The sequence below is a fragment of the Pongo abelii genome, chromosome 11 (genome assembly GCF_028885655.2).
Source record: "Pongo abelii isolate AG06213 chromosome 11, NHGRI_mPonAbe1-v2.0_pri, whole genome shotgun sequence".
In the NCBI taxonomy this organism is placed as follows: domain Eukaryota; kingdom Metazoa; phylum Chordata; class Mammalia; order Primates; family Hominidae; genus Pongo; species Pongo abelii.
Window position 1 is genome coordinate 123,429,634 of NC_071996.2, and position 21,638 is coordinate 123,451,271.

General features: G+C 40.0%; 1 long non-coding RNA gene across 1 annotated transcript; it reads left to right on the forward strand.

The window, feature by feature from the left end:
- The first annotated feature begins 357 nt into the window (after window positions 1–357).
- Window positions 358–9,916, forward strand: LOC129058139 (uncharacterized). Its single transcript, XR_008523029.1, has 4 exons — window positions 358–595; window positions 2,053–2,120; window positions 5,751–5,866; window positions 9,087–9,916. It is a non-coding gene; the product is annotated as an uncharacterized LOC129058139 (long non-coding RNA).
- The last annotated feature ends 11,722 nt before the right edge of the window (window positions 9,917–21,638 follow it).

Consider the following 21,638-nt stretch of genomic DNA (forward strand, 5'->3'; position numbering starts at 1 on the left):
AAAGTGGGAGATTTACAGGGGCAGCCACACAGAGTGAGGGAGACAGGGAAAGGAACACAGGTGCAAAGAGGAAGAGCAACACAGGGAAAATGTCCATGCATGTGTGCACACACACACACACACACACACACACACACAAAACCCATACCAAGGAGATGACAGTTGTTCTGGTGTGTTGATGCTAAATTCTTGGATATAGCAGGATCAACATACTGCTGGAGTCAAATAGTGAGGTTGAATTATCTTTATGATCAAATGGCAACATTAAGATTATGTATATAAAGTTCATCACACAATGCCTGATAAAGAAAAGTTATTAATTTTAATAGAATCTTCTTTTAGTGCAGATACTGGCAGAAGAAACCCCTTTCCTGGAGTTTATGTGACCTTACAGATTTTTTTTTATGTGACCTTACAGAATGTTTCCTTCCCAGGGTTGGTGTATCTCGGTTCTGGAACCTCCTCATCTACAGGCATGTCCCCACCCCTTTCTGATTTGCTCATGAGAGTCATGGAGGACAGATGGGATATAACTACTATTTCCTCTCCACTAACAAGCTGGCAAACCTTGCAAAGATTGGAGGAATGGGGGCTGGTGGGCAAAAGAATTTGGTCAAAGTACAGACAGAAATAAAATGTCCCTGAGTGGGGCACCATATACAGTGAGAACCATACTAAGCAGTGTTTCATATGACTGTTTCACGATCTCAAAATCCTTATGGTTTCTTAAATCCCAAGGAAATGGGCCTGAAGACACAAAGAATGTAAACTAGATCTTTGAAATCCCCTTTGGTTATTCTCTAGAAACTTATTTCTGCAGAAGTGCCTTCTGATTGACAAAAGCTCACTTTTATATTCACAATCTCACTCTGTCAAGGTCTAGTCTGAAATCACCCTCAGAGAATATTGTGCAGCAACTTTTAAAAAGCCCAAATCCTCTCAATTTACGCATTTAATTTATTGTTTTCCTTGGTCAGAGCTTTGCTTTGTACATAACCAAATCCCAATTTTGAGTGCCTATTGCATACTGCTAAGCCATGATGTTGGAAGGCATTTTTTTAATTTAGAGCTTGAAATTCCCTTAGTTTACTTTCAAGTTCCTAGTCCTTTGGAAATTTATATAAAATTTCCTGGCCCCTCCCAGCCTCCTATTTTCTGCTCCCTTTGGAAGCAGTTAATTAATTTTATTTCTCAAAGATGCTTTGTTTCCTTAAGTAGTTCAGTCTGGCTAGTCTTCCTCTGGGTATCACTTTTCACCAGCACTGTATGCAAACTCATTCAGAAATAGCTCATTGTGGGCCAGTTTTCTCTGTTTGGAAGGACAATTGCTTATGAGGTCAAGGTCCTTATGCATCACTCAGTTATTCAACAGTCTTCCATGAGTCCCTGATTTGGACCATGTCCTCAGGATAAAAAGACTCGACTTCTGTCAATCCCTACCCCCACCCTATAGAGGCCCCAGTAGATGTGACTGGAGCTCAGTGGGGTCTTCACAGGCACTTTGAATGTGTGTGGGGGTTTATCCTGAAAATAAAAAACATGAGAGCTGGTGAGTAAGACCAAGCCAGTGCCTTTGACAGGGAGTTGAGAGATCAGGAGAGTACACTCATCTGTCAAGCCAGCAGGACTATAAATGGGAGATAGAACCAAGAGTCAGTTGCCAGACAAACAGCAGATCAGAAAGGGATTAAGGGGAATCAGTTCCAGGATGCCTGCTGTGAGCTCTGTTGGGGTGTTGACAGCTCAGATTTATGGTCTGGCAGGTACACAGTGCATGGAATACAGCTCAGGTGCACAGTGGCTGGACAAAAGGTACATGATCTGGAAGGGGTCTGTCCTGACTCACCATCCCTCAGGCCTTCCATGCAATATGGGATGGAGTGGGTAGCCCCCATTTCACTCAATGAAAGTACAGTGGAATATTCTGGGACATTCACACTTAAAGCCTGATGACTGACTTCTCTTCTGGGTCATCTCCTTTGCATGATTCTAGGTGTGGAGCTGGAAAAAGTGTCTGTGATAATCTCGTGTTTCTTTTATTGCCTTCTCCAGCTTCCTGTCTCGAGCTAGAGGCTGAGTCTTGGGGTGGAGACTGGGATGAAGATCACAGGTGCAGACAGGTAAGGATAGAAGGAAGTGGTGATCAAGAAAGTAAATGTGCGTAGATGGTGTGGCTTGAGGCAAAAGTCAACATGATCATTTGCTGGTATGACTTAGGGTAGGTCTTGGGCAGAGGCAGATGATGATGACTGAGACACCTCAAGAATGGCTGGACTGATGGAAGCAGGCAGAAGTCCAGTGTAGAAGTTTATCATTTTGGTTAGTGCATGATCAGAATCGCATGTGGCCTTAGAGGGGTGATAGCTCTACTCTAAAATCTACAATGATGATTTTCAAGGAGTTTTCAGGTTCAAGAGCAAAGGGTCCCTTCGGTTGTCCCTCGTGGGTATTATATTGATCATAATTGAATTAGATTTAAAATTGTGCCCAGGCCTCAGGGATTTGCTTACCCCTTGCACCCCCTGCTACTTCCAAGCTCTGTTGTGTGGGCTTCTCCATGGCACATGGAGCCCGATGTTGTGTAGAGGAGACCCACTTACAGTCAGTTCATTTAGGGGATGCCCAGAGTGTCTCAAGGCATAGACAACCCCTGTCTTTTATGCTAACTTACCTTAATTAAGATCACCTGTGTCTGGACTAAGGCATCAGTTTCCTGGGCAGGGAAGTCCTTGGAATAGGGTGTTTGGCTGTTGTGTCATAGAATAAGAAAACTGCTCTGCAGTGTGAAGGTATAGCATTAAAAAGAATTTCACCACATTTGAAGGTCCAGAAGTAAGAAAGTTGATGTTCTGACACAGGCCGGAGTAGAGCACAGACGAGATGGGTCACAGACGACAGATGAAAGATGAGGTACTTTAGCAGTAGGATGTGGCAGTGTGGTGTTATATTTTAATATATACAATTATTATTTTGATTTTCATCTACAGTTCCTGGTTCATAACTCCCACAGCCCTTGTTACGGTCTTTTGTTATAACTTTGGGTGTGTTAGGCATCAGGGGCAGGCCTCAGGAACCAGAATCTAATTTTCCCTCACCTTTCTGATTGTGAGTCAAGAGACCCTCATTCCGGAGAGGGTCCCACACTGCCTTATACTGTGTGGGAAGGAATGCTGACATCATGAAGCTTCCACAGAAACCCCAGAGGACAGGGTTTGGGGAGCTTCTGGATAGCTGAACACCTGGCGGTTCCTGGAGGGTGGCACACCCATGGAGAACATGGAAGCTCAGCACCCTTTCCCCCATGTGCCACCCTGCACATCTCTTTATCTGTATTATTTATAATATCCTTTATAATAAATGAACAAACATAAGTAAGTGCCTCTCTGAGTTCTGTGAGCCATTCCAGCAAATTAATTGAACACAAAGAAGGGGTCTTGGGAACCCCAACGTGAAGCAGGCTGGTCAGAAGTTCCAGAGGCCTGGAGTTGTGACTGGTGTCTTATGGGGAGGGCATCTTGGGGCCTGATCCCCAGCCTATGGTGGGGTTGGGGGGGGGAGTCTGACATTCTTTCCAGGTGGATAATATTGGAACTTAATTGGAAGACACCCAGCTGGTCTGTGCTGCAGAACTAGTGGCTTTCTTGGTGGTAGGGAGAAACCCCTGCCCATTTATTCACAGAAGTCTTCTAGGTTGATTGTTGTGATGGTGTGAGAGCAGAGGAAAAACATGGCTTGTGAGTTTTCCTGAAATAGGCAGAAACGACAGTTCTGGGCCTAAGCTTTAAAGAGGCCAGGTAGTTTCCCCCCCTTTCACCCTGGGGAATCCTAGGTGGCCATGTCATGTCTGAGAAGTGAGGCACAGCAGCTGGGACTTAGCTGTTTGTGTTCCTGCTGAGTCCAACCTATCACTCACCTCTGCCAAGGCGCCAGACAGGTGAATGAGCCATCTCTAATATTTAACCCCTGTTGATACCGTACGTCCCTTCAGATGCAGAAAACATCACATAGAGCAGAAAAGTCACCCAGCTGAGCCCAGTCAGTGCACAGAATCATGAGACAATAAAATAATTGCTTTAAGCCACTAGAATTTGGGGTGTATGTATGTTATGAAGCAATAGGTGGCGAAAGCAAAATATATATATATATTATATATATATATAAATATATATATAAAGGATATATATATATCCTTTATAGTTTATTATAAGACTGGTAAGCTATGACTCATGGGCCAAATCAGGCCCACCATCTATTTTTGTAAATAAAGTATTATTAGAACACAGTTATATCCACTTGTTAAATGTTGCCTATGGCTGCTTTTGCACTACAGTGGCAGAGTTAAGTGGCTGTAACAGAGACAATATAGCTCACAGAGCCAAAAATGTTTGCAGTCTGGTCCTTCACAAGCTGACTGCTGACTCATCAGCTATCACAGTAATATATAAAAAGGTGAAAAATAAGCAGACTGATCTCTTTTAAAAGTGTACAAGACTCAGTGTGCAAAAAGCAGTAGCATATAGGAAATGGCTTATCGCAATATAGAGATAGTTTCTAATGTTCCTTGGGCTGTTACAGAATTGGGCTTTTGCTGCAACATATCTTCCTACTACCATAGAGCACAATAGAGTAGATCTGTGGCCGGATTCACTCTCCCTCCTCCTCTGTGGGAGTCATATACTTCCCTACTACCCCTCTGATGTACTTGGCCATGAGGCTTGTTATGATGAGTGGAAGCTAAGAGAACGTGACATGAACAAAGGTTTTAGCTAAGCTTATGTGGTTTGGCTTAACTTCTTGAGCCCCTGCTGTCTGCCATGAGATGAGCATGCTCCAGGTAGCTGTACCGATGTTGCCTGGATCTCAGAATGAGTGACCATGGAGCAGAACTAAACCCTGCTAGTGAGTGAGTCCAAATCCAGCTGAGTCCAGCAGAGCACAGCAAACCTGCAGACATATGAAAAATAAATCTTCCTTCCTTCCCTCTTTCCTTCCTTCCTTCCTCTCTCTTTGTCTTTCTTTCTTTCTCCTTCTTTTTTCTTTTCTTTCCTTCCTTCTTTCTCTTTCTTTCTTTCCTTCTTTCTTTCTTTCTTTCCTTCTTTCTTTCTTTCTTTTCTTTCTTTCTTTCTTTCTTTCTTTCTTTCTTTCTTTCTTTCTTTCTTTCTTTCTTTCTTTCTTTCTTTCTTTCTTTCTTTCTCTCTCTTTCTTTCTTTCCTTCTTTCTTTCTCTTTCTCTTTCTTTCTCTCTCTCTCTCTTTCTCTTTCTCTCTCTCTCTCTCTCTTTTAAAATTCAGTGACCTACAACAGGAGCTCTGCCATTAGTCACTGAATTTTTTGGAGTTGTTTGTTACTTAGCATCATTGCAGCCATAGCTTATTAATACAAAGCCCAAGAAGCGTATAAAGAAAGGGAATATTCTATACATAAGAATGCTACTAGCTCATTTAGCACCTTTGTGAAAATTAACAAAAGTGGTCCTCTGCCAAGATGCTTTCTTTCCCATCTTCAAAAATTCCCATATAGAGTAGTAATCTCCCCTTACCCATGGGGGTTATGTTCCCAGACCCCCAGTGGATGTCTAAAACTGCAGATAGTACCAAACCCTGGATATGCCGTGTTTTTCCCTATATATACATACCTATGATAAAATTTAATTTATAAATTGGCTCAGAACAATTATAATAATATACTATAATACAAGGTATGTGAATATGGTCTTTCTCATAATACCTTACTGTACTCATCTATTTTCAGACTGTTTGACCTCTGGTAACTAAAACTGCAGAAGGCAAAACTGGATAAGGAGACTACTGTAATTATTATGCTATTATAAGACACTCGATTGCTAACATCAGACATTTTTATAATAGGTAAGTGAAGCTATGAGATCCACAACGTGAATGTCACCCAATCAGAGGTGTTACTTTGTGCCGTGTACAACATACACAACCATAGGTGATGACTCTATACCTTGAGAGAACTCAATGAATTGTATTGTCCTGAATTAACTCTTGAATGTTAGAGGCAGGAAGCAGGATTGATATCCCCAAAGACATTAGCTTGCTGCAGAATATTATTTTTCAATGGCAAAAATTATAAATTATTTCACATAGCTCTTCGCATTTTTTCATGAACAAATTCTGATTGCCCCCTTTGCAGATTGGAATCTGGTTGCAAAGTTGGATGAGGGCAAAAGTAGTGTACTCAGAAAGGGAGAAAAGAAAAGCTAATTTTAAATGTTAAAATATTACCATTGCTTATGCATGGTAAGATTTTACACTTGCTGGTCTTTCTTTTGGGGCAAATGCAAGAGCAATGCCTCTCTCTTTGTCTTCCTTCTGTCTTTTATTCCCCTCCAGGGTAAGGAGGAATACATAGACATTGGTTTACTGGAGAGTCAGAACTGAACTGGGTATGACTAGATGAATTTCCCAGTGACTTATCTAAACTAGTTCAGGCAGAGGTATGTACTTACCAAACGGCTTGTTATCTAACTTAAGCCTGTGTATCTTAAAGCCCTGGTGAGCACACCATATATAGTAATGGAGAAAACCTAGACTGTATAGTTTGTTGTTGTTGTTTTTTTTTTTTAGATGTGCTTTGAATTCTGGTCCTTCAATTTATTAGTGACCCAAGTTTCAGTCTTTGCGTTTATATAACAGCAAAATGAATTCCTATTTCAAAGGGTTGTTATGAAGGTTAAATATAATATACAAGAATAATCCAGAAGAATGTGCTATATACTAGGCATTTGCTGTTGGTAACATTTCCATTTCTCTTCAGGGCAAAGGAAAAAAAATGCAAGGTGAAAAGCTTATATCTTTGATGTCTTCTCATCTCTCTTTTCTCATCTTTAGTGTATAATCTGCCATTTCTCTAGCTCCTCGCTTGCCATCATTTTGTGAGCTCTCAGGTTTAAGTTTTTGTTCATACAAAGTTATAGAAACAAGTACATGATTGTAGCATGTGTGTTCCTTGCTCAGTTAGACCCAGGCAAGCCTGGGCACATCTGCATCTCTTACTAGATTCTAAACTCCCTGAAGACAGGGACCTATAAATCTTATCTACACTATATGCAAAGGGCCCAGCCAGCACCCAAATTCATTGTGAGCAAGTAGTGATGCTTATTGAATTAAAAGTGTGTTGTGCAATAATAGTGAAATCATAACTATCACATTGTGATAATTCTTCCATCTGCTCATTCAATAAATACTTATTGCTTGTTAATTATCTTCATGTCTAAATTTTATGGCTATAAGTAGAAATGGTGATATTATTGGAGATTTACCTTGGAAGGCAAATGTTTCCTAGCAGTCTTCTTCAAGCTTCTGGGTCAGTTTAAGATATCCTGAAAATAAGCTAAATAGAAGTATTAACTGTAAATCAATGCTGATATGAGACGGCTATTAAGCTCTATAAACTCCTTATTTTAAAATGTTGTGTTACTCAAAGCTACCTTTCAAAGATGTCGATTGAATTTCCAATAAGTAAATGTTATATAAATTTGAATTTATAAAATGCAGTGCTAACAATATTTGGCTATTTAACTATTGTGTATGTTGAGTGAGCATCCTGATAAGATTTTTATCTGACAAAATTTCTGTCATACATTTGTTTAATATTATTGCTACCTTGGCATCCACTTTTAGGCATGACAGAAGTTATTTAGTTTTTCAGGCTTGATATAAGTTATCATTTTTGGCCTAGTTAAAACACCCCTTCTTCCTGTTTGTGATATGGCCCACTTGTTTATTGTCTCACCACTCCAAAACCTAACACATCCCACAGCTGCTGACCACATGATATGGTTTGGCTGTGTCCCCAGCCAAATCTCATCTTGAATTGTAGTTCCCATAATCCCCACGTGTCATGGGAGGGACCTAGTGGGAGGTAACTCAATTATGGGGGCAGTTACCCCCATGCTGCTGTTCTTGTGATGGTGAGTGAGTTCTCATGATATCTGATGGTTTTATAAGGGGCTTTTCCTCCTTTTGCTTGGCACTTTTCCTTGCTGCCATCATGTGAAGAAGGACATGTTTGCTTCCCCTTCCACATGATTGTAAGTTTCCTGAGGCCTCCCCAGCCCTGCGGAACTCTGAGTCAATTAAACCTCTTTCCTTTGTAAGTTACCCAGTCTCTGCCCATGCCTATGTCCTGAATGGTAGTGCCTAGGTTTTCTTCTAGGGTTTTTATGGTTTTAGGTCTAACATTTAAGTCTTTGATCCATCTTGAATTAATTTTTGTATAAGGTATAAGGAAGGGATCCAGTTACAGCTTTCTCCATATGGCTAGCCAGTATTCCCAGCACTATTTATTAAATAGGGAATCGTTTCCCCATTTCTTGTTTTTGTCAGGTTTGTCAAAGATCAGATGGTTGTAGATACGCAGCATTATTTCTGAGGGCTCTGTTCTGTTCCATTGGTCTATATCTCTGTTTTGGTACAAGTACCATGCTGTTTTGGTTACTGTAGCCTTGTAGTATAGTTTGAAGTCAGGTAGCGTGATGCCTCCAGCTTTGTTCTTTTGGCTTAGGATTGACTTGGCAATGTGGGCTCTTTTTTGGTTCCATATGAACTTTAAAGTAGTTTTTTCCAATTCTGTGAAGAAAGTCATTGGTAGCTTGATAGGGATGGCATTGAATCTATAAATTACCTTGGGCAGTATGGCCATTTTCACAATATTGATTCTTCCTACCCATGAGCATGGAATGTTCTTCCATTTGTTTGTATCTTCTTTTATTTCATTGAGCAGTGGTTTGTAGTTCTCCTTGAAGAGGTCCTTCACATCCCTTGTAAGTTGGATTCCTAGGTATTTTATTCTCTTTGAAGCAATTGTGAATAGGAGTTCACTCATGATTTGGCTCTCTGTTTGTCTGTTATTGATGTATAAGAACGCTTGTGATTTTTGCACATTGATTTTGTATCCTGAGACTTTGCTGAAGTTGCCTATTAGCTTAAAGAGATTTTCGGCTGAGACAATGGGGTTTTCTAGATATACAATCATGTCATCTGCAAACAGGGACAATTTGACTTCCTCTTTTCCTAATTGAATACCCTTTATTTCCTTCTCCTGCCTAATTGCCCTGGCCAGAACTTCCAACACTATGTTGAATAGGAGTGGTGAGAGAGGACATCCAAGAAACCACCATCAGAGTGAACAGGCAACCTACGGAATGGGTGAAAATTTTTGCAATCTGCTCATCTGACAAAGGGCTAATATCCAGAATCTACAATGAACTCAAACAAATTTACAAGAAAAAAACAACCCCATCAACAAGTGGGCGAAGGATATGAACAGACACTTCTCAAAAGAAGACATTTATGCAGCCAAAAGACACATGGAAAAATGTTCATCATCACTGGCCATCAGAGAAATGCAAATCAAAACCACAGTGAGATACCATCTCACACCAGTTAGAATGGCGATCATTAAAAAGTCAGGAAACAACAGGTGCTGGAGAGGATGTGGAGTAATAGGAACACTTTCACATTGTTGGTGGGACTGTAAACTAGTTCAACCCTTGTGGAAGTCAGTGTGGCGATTCCTCAGGGATCTAGAACTAGAAATACCATTTGACCCAGCCATCCCATTACTGGGTGTATACCTAAAGGATTATAAATCATGCTGCTATAAAGACACATGCACACATATGTTTATTGTAGCACTATTCACAATAGCAAAGACTTGGAACCAAGCCAAATGTCCAACAGTGATAGACTGAATTAAGAAAATGTGGCACATATACACCATGGAATACTATGCAGCCATAAAAATGATGAGTTCATGTCCTTTGTAGGGACACGGATGAAGCTGGAAACCATCATTCTCAGCAAACTATCACAAGGACAAAAAACCAAACACTGCATGTTCTCACTAATAGGTGGGAATTGAACAATGAGAACACAGGAAGGGGAACATCGCACACCAGGGCCTGTTGTGGGGTGGGGAGAGGGGGGAGCGGGGAGGGTTAGAATTAGGAGATATACCTAATGTTAAATGACGAGTTAATGGGTGCAGCACAACAACATGGCACATGTATACATATGTAACTAACCTGCACGTTTGTACATGTACCCTAAAACTTAAAGCATAATTAAAAAAATAATAAGTTACCCAGTGTCAGGTATGTCTTTATTAGCAGCATGAGAACAGACTAATACACCACACTAAAACCTAATGGTCAACACCAGGTTTATGTAAATAAGTTCCCTGACTTCACAGAGGTTTTCTTTAAATTAGCTAATCAATGAGCCTCACAGGAAAGCCTTAAGGATAATAATATCCGTGGAGCTCAATAAAGGGATAATTTCACAGGTTTTCTCTCTCTTCCTCTCCCCTCCCTCCCCCTTTCCTCTCTCCCCCTCTGTCTTCTCTTTTTTCCCCCACTTATCCCTACTGGTTGAATTCCCTGCTGCCTCCAGACTCCCCCTGTGGGCACCTGTAACCTCTCTGAGACTTGTGAGTAATAAATTTCTTTTGTTTTATTAATTTTTGTTCACTTCCTCATTGTGTCTCATCTGACACCTGAATGTAACTTTCCCCTCTCAGAACTCACCTACAGAGTGCCTGTCTTGGCTTGCGGTCATACTCAAGAAATAGAGTCCAAAAGACCAAATTAAAAAGAAATCATAACAATAAAAATCACAACAGCACAACTGCTGAAAACACTACTCTAGAGCCATTAGCAAACTTTTTCTGCAAAGGTCTAGATAGTAAATATTTCCAGCTTTGCAGATCATATGGTCTGTTTCACAATCTCTCAGGCTGTTGCACCATGAAAGTAGTCACAGGTAATAAGTATAAAAATGGGCATGGCTGTGATCCAATACAATTTATTTACAAAAGCAGGCAGTGCACTGGGGGTTTGGCTTGTGGGTTGTAGTTTGTCAGCCCCTCATCTATAGGAGATGGGGTGGGCTTTATCATCTATAGACTTGGGCGAGTCAGTTATTCTCTCTCATCTTCCGTGTCCTTACCTGTAGAGGAGAGCTAATAAAACCTACCTCTCCTGGTGAGTGTTGAGAAGATTAACTAAGATAGGATATAAAAATACCTAGCATTGTCATAGTTTTCTTTCTCCAATAGCCAATGCTACAATTCATTCTTTCCTTTTTTATTACCCTGATTGGAACAGTTACATTACTTTGGTACAACTACTTTACCTAGTAATTGTTATAATTTAATACTCACAAAAAAAGATTACTAACATTTAATGCTCCTAGAGGAATTTGCATTAGGAACAAGAATTGACTAGCCCAACTGATAGAAGATACATTCAAAGTGTAAACTAGACCAGTGGATTTTAATGTAACAGAGCATAATGAATTACTTGATATGGTTTCAGAGTCCACATTGCAACCAACATTTAAGTTATCACTAATTGAGTTTCAATGTAATATCAAAGAAAAATACCTGTAATTATTTGAAAAGGCTATTAAAACATTTCTCCATTTTTTTTTTCACTGCTTATCCCCATACAACTGTTTGAGGCTAGGTTTTCTTTATGTTTGGACCAAAACAACATATCATAACAGACTGAATGCAAACAGATATGACAATCCAGCTCATTGGACCAAGCTAGACATTAAAAGGGACCTTCCAAAATAGAAAACAATGTATTTCTTCTCATAATCTTTTGTTTTTGAAAATAATAATTTTTCCTAAAAATATTTATTGCCTTTAACATGAAATGTGTTTATATTTTAACATTTTCTCAGTTTTAATTTTAATATAGTGAATATAGATATAATACACATAAACAGAAGCTTTTTGGGTGCTTAATAATTTGAAGAGTATAAAGGGATCCTGAGACCAAATATTCAAGAACTGCTACCATAGTATAAGAAGTAAAGGAGCTCAAGAATGATGATAAGTAACAGCTGATGCTTGGCTTGGCTTCACTGTCAGGGAGCGATGAGGGAGCGATGGGGTTTGTGGCAGCCTGTGAAATGCATGCTTTGTGTAAGCAGCGTAGCTATCCTTCAGTGCATGCTGATTTTTGCTGTGGGGTAAGGCATGTACAGAAGTTCTAGTTTTTAAAGAAAAGCTAACATTCCAGACCTTAATGTGAAATATCTCGATTTTAATATTGGCCATACATTCAAGAAAGTATTAGCATCGTGTGTAGGCCAAAAGAAATCCACCCAGGGACAGGATGCCTGTGAGACATCAGGTGTAGCCTCTGGTCCAGGTTTGCGGGTTGACAAATCTCTTTACTACAGGAGACTAGTGTATGTCTATGGTGATAATATTTATCAGAAAGGGTTTCAAGAATGGGTAAGGATTTCAGAATTTTGTGTAGAGGCTAAAATATTCTTTTTAAAAAAATCACCAAAAGCACAAATAGCTTGACTATTGTGTTCAGCCCACTGGGAGCCTGGAAGAAGGGGGCTTTTCTTTTTTTCCTCTGAATTCTTTTTCTGAAAATGAGTGCTTTTTGTCTTTACCCCTCACTGTAAAGAAAACCTACTGCACATAACATAATAGCTCTTTGTTTTATTAGTGTGGTTGTGTTCTTCTATTCTCAACTGTTTGTCTCCTTACACAGTGGCAAAAAAAAAAAAAAAAAAAAAAAGAAGCATTGCTGGATTTCTTAAAGTTCTGCAGCTTATAGCTCCATTTGTAACAAAAATAAAAAACAACTCAGAAGTAGCACAACTGGAAAATTTGTTGGGATTGTCTGAATAAAAATGCTTTTGCCTTTAATCTAACAGACTAATTTTAAGAGCAAACCAATCCATAGAAAATGTGCTTTTATGTTTCTAAATTAAATAGCTCTAGATTTGTAAGTGGTTTGAAATAACAAGTATTGCATACACTCAAATTTCCTTTAACATTTTTTGATATTCTGTTTATTTACAAAACAAATAAGCCCTTCTACAGCCCAACCATCAATTATTATTTTCCTCATAGCAATTATGTCAACATTTTTTTTAGCCCTGACATAATCCATCTTTTTCATTTGTGTGATATGAGAACAAAATCAATTTTTGAGGTCTTTGGTATAATGGAAACAGGGAGGGTGGAGTCAGATGGATGTACATGGATCAGAATTTTCCCTCTTTAATTCGTATTAGCTATGTGATATAATTTTGAAAAAATGGTGAAACTCTTTGAAACCTAGTTCTTCTTTTGCAACATGGAAAAGATAAGGCTGATTATGCTAGCACTGAACACAGGGCCTGGCAGGTGGGAATAACTATAACAATAATAAGAGTTAATCTTGAGTGGGAGTTTATCACCACATACTAAGTATTGATTTAAACCCTCTACACAAATTAACTAATTTAATACAAAGGCCTTTTGATGGAGGTACTATGATCATTCCCAGAGATTAAGTAATTTACCCAAAATTACATAGCTAGAAAAGTGAAGAGTCAGGATTTGAACCCCGATAGTAGAGCTTAATAAATCTTTCCTTCCTTCTCTTCTACTCCCTCTCTGCTTTAGACACTTTCATTGTGAGGCTACTGGGTCTGTGATGCATTTGAGTAAAAGGAAAGAAAGGAGAGTTGGTGGGTGAAGCACATCTGTGATACACACAGCAGAGCGTGCCCCTGCCAAGAGCACCAAGGATTGGGTGGAGCCGAGAGCTAGGTTCAGACTCAAACCCCATTGTGATGATCACTCTAAGTTTAATATACCTTTGGGAATCAAATTTCATGGATGCATTTGAAGAAAAAGAATACGAAATTTGTCCAAAGGTGAACAGTTATTTAGAATGATAAAGGAAGCAATCTATTTTTAACAAGCCGATCAATATCACAACCACCACAAAATCTAGAAACAAAAGCGTGTTTTCATATGTCAAGGATTTTATAATATTGTTTTCCATAACAAGAACATAAAGATAATTCAGTTTGTTGGAACTTTAAAAAAATTATAAATAATTGAGTAAAGTTCCTTAGAACTTCATAATTTGTTCTTGGTAATGTCATTTACATTCAGGTTGGCTGTCAGATTTGAGAAAACCGCTAGCAAGTTTCATTTGTAATTGAGCTGTTACAGACGAATGTACTCAGTTTGTGGTGCTGCTATGGGTTTTTTCCAGTAGATCCAATAATTCTGATAAATTTATTTCACATTTTTCCCATGAAAAAGAAAAAAATCAATGGTGCATTTATAATTATATATGCTACATTATTGAGTGTATTTCCTCAGTAAGAGAGAACCTCTGTTCTTATTAGGCATTAATAAGAACCAAATCTTCTACTTACATTTGTAAATCTCTGATGATGGTAAGAATTTTTCACAGACTGGCTTCTGGTTCCATACACTTCAAATTATGTTTCTTCTCTAATACCCACATACTTCCCTCCTGGGTGCCATAAGATCTCTGAGTATTTTGATATGGCCTTTGGCCCTGGTCCTAGTGCCAGATAAGTGGGCACAGTGGGTGGTAGGGGTGTTCCTACACCAGGACAGTCATCAGTAACTTCATTATGCACAGAAGTGACTGTGAACCACCAAAATACACCCACTGAACTCAGACGAAATGTGCCCCAACTCAACTTCTTTTAGCTTGATTTCTAAAATGGCTATGGCCCCTCTAACACCTGGCACAACGGGAAAGCTGGATGGATAGTAAATGTGAACAGAAAGCCTTACTAATTTTAACACACGGCAACTAAAATATCTTACTTATGCACATTTTAAAAAGCAATTGACCATATGCACCATTGCTACGAATCCTCAACTGAACTTTGTGACAAACTCACCAAGTAATTGAAAAAAGATCATGTCACTGACTGGTAGAGAACGGTTTGAAAAAGACACATTATCTTGAAATGATTTTGATGAATGCTAGCTAATCACCTAGCTCAGAGGTTAAAAAAGAAGGAGGCAAAACATTTAGTGCAATTTATTAATTAATCCTGAGGTGATGGCCTCGTAACTACAAGCATTGGATGCCATTATCAACCAGCCTTTTAAAGACCACTTAAAAAAGCAATAGATATTACGTTATAGGAATTTTGATGAACGACAACACATCCTGTTCTACAGTTAAGAGACTGGGTCCTTGTGCATTGGGATAAAATATCCAGTGCAACACTTAACAGTTCAATTTCATACACAACCTAGATGGGAGTGAAGATGGTCTGCTCTGGAAAACTATAATATAAACACACTGCTATCTGAATTGTTTGTGAAGATTTTAATACAATTGTTTGATGAATTGTGAGAATTGAAAAGGCAGTGTTGTATGATTTTTTATAAATCTTAAAGTATATATGTATAACTAAATAAAATATTATAACTAGATTTAATTATTTCAACCATATCTCCACCATATTTAACCAGATTCCAACCATAACAAGCAGCTGCAAAACCTCAGTAGTATAAGCAACAGGCATGCATTTATCACTCTTGTGTGTGTGTGCAGGCCTCCTGGGGTTGCCCTGGGCTAGCCTAGGCTCTCTGGCCCAGGCTCCAGGCTGTGGGCTCTGTTCAAGTTGGTGTCAGGTGCTCTCATGCTTCTGAAACAAGCAGGCTGCCCAGGCATTTTCTTCCCTGGCAATGGCAGAAACATGTAAGATGAAGTCCAACTATGTAAGATGCATGTACGATAAAGCCCAACTATGCAAGCACAGCTCAAGCCTCTGCCTGTGTCCTATCCACTAACATGCCATTGGCCAGCAAGTGATGGGGCTGAGTCCAAAGTGAAGGGGCAGAGACACAGTTTCCATTTGCCTTGAGATGAAAGTTCGTCTCTTGGCCAAGTTCTGCATCAGTGGGCAGGGTCAGACTTATTCTGAAGTCTGCTGTAACAAATTACCAAAACCTTGATGGCTTAAAACAACAGAAATTTATTCTCTCCAAGTTCTGGAGGCCAGAAGTTCAAAATCACTGTGGCTGGACTGAAACCAAGATGCTGGTAGAGCTGTGCTCTCTCCAGAAGCTCTAGAGAAGAAGACATTCCTTGCTTCTTCAGTTTTTGGTGGCTGCCAGTATTCCTTGGCTTGTGGTTACATCATTCCAATCTTTAAGGCAAGCATCTTCAAGTCTCTCTCTCTCCTCCTTCTTCACATCGCCTTCTCCATGTGTGCCAAATCTCTGTCTGCCTCCCTTTTCTGAAGACACTTGTGATGGCACTTAGGTCTCACTTGGACAATTCGGAAAACCACAAGGATCTCATGATCGTTGACTTAATCACATCTGTGAAGTCTTTGCCATGTAAGGCAACATTTACAGTTTTCAGGGATTAGGACCTGATATTTTTGGTAGCCACTGTTCTACCTACGAACACCACAATTCTTAAAAATGTATAAGTCAGAATAAAAATCTTTTATTTGGAAATGATGAATCGTTGCATATTTAGAATGGCATTATATTTGGTAATTTAATTGGTTATGTGGAATTAGAAAGATTGGGAATTAGGGCAAACACTTGCATTCAGGTGTTGAAGCCTTAAATCCAAAGCCTTTAACAGCTCAGCTGCATAGCCCTACTAAACTTCCCTGCCAGCTGCCTTTAAGTCTCTGACCCCTTGACCTTTGACCATTCCCTTTATGATAAGATATAGAAAAATGGTCAAAGAGAGACTGATTTCAATGGTTTTGTGGGGCTACTAGATACAGACAAGAGGTAATACAATCTGTATTTTATTGATATTCAGGCCAGAATCCTGCTAGGACATCTCTGCCTGTGGAAGGAGGGCTGGATGGCACACTGGGAATGGCTTTCTAGGATGACTTCCTGTTGCTACAGACTACAGGCAGAACTTCTGGCCTTGATGTTGTCTGAGTAAAGAAGGCATAGGAGTTTCACCAAAGGTGAGAGGCTCTTGTGACCAATTTCTTTTCTTTTGTTTTTCTTCAGATGGAGTCTTGCTCTGTGGCCCAGGCTGGAGTGCTGTGGTGCCACCTCGGCTCACTGCAACCTCCGCCTTCCGGGTTCAAGTGGTTCTCTTGTCTCAGCCTCCCGAGTAGCTGGGATTATAGGCACCCACCACTGCATCTGGCTAATTTTTGTATTTTTAGTAGAGATGGGGTTTCACCATATTGGTCAGGCTGGTCTCGAACTCCTGACCTCAGATAATCCACCTGCCTCGGCCTCCCAAATTACTGGGATTACAGGCATGAGCCACCACGCCCAGCCTTTTGTGACCAATTTCTTAAAAGACTTTGGAGATTTGCTTTGGAGGTGAGGAAACTGTGTAGCTTAAGAGTTTTCAAGTGCATGGCAGCTTAAGGAGATGCCTCCTAAGAATATAAAGCTCTTGTTTTTATTAAATATAATGGAATCTTAGAGGTGGAAATAATAGGGTAAGCTTAATCCAGTTACCTAACTTTACAAATGGAGTAACTGACACCCTGATTGATTAAGCTTTGCCAAAGTTACAGTATTTGCTCCAGGGTATGGACTAGAACCCAGGTGTTTGGAGGCCAGGCTCAGTGTTTTCCCATTGAGATGATGCAATAGATGCCATTTGTTTGGGCTGTCTGGATTACAAGGACTTTTCTTTCTCTGGGAAGAGACACAGGGGGATTTTTACCAGCATATTGATTACATTCATTGAGTGGCATGAAGGCATCTTGTGGAATTACACAGAAACATCCTGAGCTTGCTTTTAGATATTGCTGCTTTTATTCTGTAGAGTTAATTGAACCTGCTGCTATATATCTAATTTATGTAAAGCTTGTGACACAGGGGGATTGATCCCATAGGCCTTGGTTGTACGGTATGGCCCTGCCTCCCTGTTGAGGGGAGGGTCTCCTGCCCACTCCTGCCCACGAATCTGAAATCTGAAGCAGTGACACCTGGAGAATGGCAGCAGATGCAGCTGTCACTTTGTAGTTGTGCTCTAAAAAGAAGGCAGCATGGAGTCTGTGCTCTAAAAAGAAGGTCGCTTGGAGTCTTGACTCCCAACACTCATCAGCTCTGTAACTTGGAGCAAGTTACTGATTTCCCTTTCCTCAGTTTTCTCATCTGTCAAATGGAGATAGTGATACCTACCTCGTGACATTGATTCAAGGACTAAATGAGAAAACACCTTTAAAATATGTATAGCAGTGCCAGTTGCACAGTAAATACTGAGCATTTCTGAGTTACTTATCTCCTGCTGGGGGCCAGGAGAGCCCCCTGAGGCGCCTGTGCTTTCTGAGTCCTGCTTATTCAATTCTCCTTTGATTCTGGCTAATAACCTGAGATCCTTCCAATAAACATCTTTCCCACCTTTCCTTAAACAGGCCAGAATCAGCTTCTGTTTCTTGAAACAGAAATAACTTTAAAAAATTACTGATGGTCATGCATAAGAGCACCTACATTTTAGGGAGATTATATAGAACATGATGGCTTTCACCCCGATGTGTGAGTGTGTATGTGTGTGTATCCTGGTAGCAAAAAATGAGAACACACATTCTATTTGACGAAAAAATTAAAAATCAATATTTGAGGGAAGGCGTACTAAAAAGCAGTGTGTACTGATGATACTTTACGTCTGTGAATGGAAGTTGAGCCAGTTAAATCTATATAAAGAGGGGACAGACAAATTGATCCAGATAATGATGTGTAGTGAAATGGATCATCATTAATATATTCAAGAGCTTGTTATCAATGCTTAAATTACCAAAATATTGACTTAAGTAACTTTATCTGTCAATGCTAGTAGAGAAAACTGCTGCATCTCACCATATTTATCAGCTCACATAGATCTAACTAGATATAATATACAACTATAAATAAAGTTCAACTATTCCATTTAGGGGAGAAAGATCATTTTGTTAGCCTATATTTCATAACATTAGAGGGACGGATTCCTAATATTATGCACCAAATACACTATCGTTTAGCAACTTGCTGTCTTTGTGTTTTGCATAAATTAGATATATAGCAGCAGGTTCAATTAACCCTACAGAATACAAATAGCAATTTCTAAAAGCAACTTCAGGATATTTCTGTGTAATTCGACAAGACGCCTTCGTGCCATTCAATGAATGTAATAAATATGCTGGTAAAAATAGCATTTGCATTGAATCTGGAGTGGAAAATAGAATCAGTGGGGGATAATAATAAATACTAAATCTCCAAATGAATCTCCAAGTCCATTAAGACTTTTAATGTTGTATTTGAAGCTCATAACTCCAGGCAATTCCCTGTCTAACTTAGCTTTGGCAAATGTTTATTTTGAGAAATGCTCAGTCGTCTGTTTTACAAGCTGGTTCTCTTTCACCTAAAACTTTCCGTAAGAAAGTTGTTGGCATAAAAATTAACTCCATTTTTGGAAGTCTTGGGCTCACCTGCTTTAGGGTTGAGGACATACATGAAAGGAATAATGACCGTCTGAACAAGGAAGAATCTGAGAGGATATCATATCCAGCCTTGTATTCACAGATTGGAAATTGAGGCTGAGAATGATGAGGTACCTGTGCAAGATCATACAGGAGTTTGGTAGGGCAAGGATCATGCTCAGTCCCAATCCAAAACTCTTTTCACCACATCCATGTTAACTGTCACTTTACACACAAAGAGACTGTACCCTGGAGAGGTTAAGTGACTTACTAAGAAGGTCAGATGGCTAGTTAGTGGCTGATGGTGACTAGCAGGTCTCTTAAGGTTTGTCTTCTGGTTTTGATCTAATTCTGATAAAGAACTGAGCCAATGGGTCCTGCAAACTGTCCTGTGATCTAAAGATGACTTCTGTATCTTCCCAAATATATATCTTCCTAGGTTTTGCTTTAATGAGGGAGATACCCCTTTTGTTCATTTTCAGCCCAATGTCTAATTATGAAAACTACCCTTGGGAAAAATATTGGCTCAAATTTGTCCTAAAGCACTCTGGATTTACCCAGACCTCACCAGCTAGTGAGTACAAACAAGATCCCAGTAACATTAGGACCAATGTTTTTCTGGCTCATGGCCTCCGCTGGCATAGACAAAAGTAGATTGGGCTTCTAGCTTAGGCTTTTCTGGGATATCTGGCCACATAGGGGTATCAATGACAAGTAGGGATGAGAAGCAGAGGTGCTAGTATCAAACTTTGCCTATCATACCATTGTCCCTTTAGACAGTTCCACATATACCCAGAGAAGCTTCAACAACCTGGCAGTTGCTTTCTATAGCCCTGTTGCTCATGTCAATGACTAATTTTTCTTCGTCTATTAAACTTGCGACTTCCCTTCCTCAATTCATTCACTCAACAGATTCGTATGGAGCGCCCATCTATTAGGTTCCAGGAACTAGGGATACCATGATGAATGGCCAGATGTGGTCCCTAGCCTGATGGAGCTTGTATTCTGGAGGGAGACACAGACAATAAATACATAAGCAAACAATATACCAAAGATTTCAGATTATGATAAGTGCAAAGTAGGAACTATACAAACTGTTATAATAAAGAATAATGGTGGGTGTGAGAGCAAACCCATTTTGCGTAGTGGGGTCAAGAAAGGCCTCTGAGAGGATGACACTTAGGCTGAGGCCTGACAGGTGAGGAAGGGCCAGACATATGGGGACCCAGGGAAGGAGGAATTCCAGGTAGAGGCATCAACAAGGGTGTTGACATGAGGCTAATATGGCTGAGGGGTGTTGAGCAAGGAGGAGAGAGCCAGGAGATACATTTCTAAAAGAGACCTAGACGAATAATTGATCCTCATTGTTAGGAAGAGGGAAGGCTATTGCTATAAACAGAGGGTGAGGAAGAAAGTATTTGACTCCTATATTTTTACTCCTCCTGGATATATGCGGTATCCTTGTGTTGTGGATACTGTAGTGCTGTGTGCAGATCTCTACTCCAGGGTTGATGTACCCATCCTAATCCTGGCAATATGACTGTTCACAGCTGTACCTATTACTGGGAATTCCCCCTCCCCCTACAGAAAGCAACTACCCAAAGTTATGTCCATCACCCCTCTCCTGAGAGGAGCCCATGATCAATGACTTCTTGATGTGGAGATCCAAAAGTCTGGGATTCTTGACTCAATTTGGGGTGACTTTCAAGGACCATTCTAGCTCCCCAAAGCATTGTGAGGTCTCTTCCCAATCTCACATTCCTTGTTTATTCTTTATAGGCTTATCTCTTGTAAAATATCCACAACCCGATAAACATTCAGCATGCAATTCTCCATATTAGAGATTATTTCCGGGCAACTCAATCTAGTATAGTTAGTCCTAGGTGTGGCCCTAGAATGCTGACTCCAAAATGGAATTTTGGATATGAGTCACCATTTATTCACCACTTATAGCCAGTGATGGCTGGCAATATCTATCCCTGGTGGGATAGTCCCTAGCAGACTGAGGCATTGCAATTGTTAAGACTTTCACTAACGGTGAGTTGAAATGGGATACTAGTGGAAGTGGGGCTGGTGCAATATTATTGGCTATTGAGGGGTGTAAGGAAAGTGGTAACTTTAAGGACTATGGCATTGAGTGACTGTTGCTGAGTGCCATTAATTCCTTGAAGAGCAGCAATAGCAGGCTCAGGGTGATTAATCAACCATTTCAAATTGTGAAAGCCAGAGGTCTCCTTGGCAGCATTTAAGAAAACGCTAATCTACAGTTAGAGGGAAGACAGAGTAGAGAACTTATTCTTAAGAGTAGTGGAGCTGCAGAGAGGGTTGAATTCTTAAGCCTTGGCAGGTCTCCTATGCTAAAGTTGAGGACCTTACAGAGAAGGAGAGGGAGCTACCTCGTGTGATGGGAATA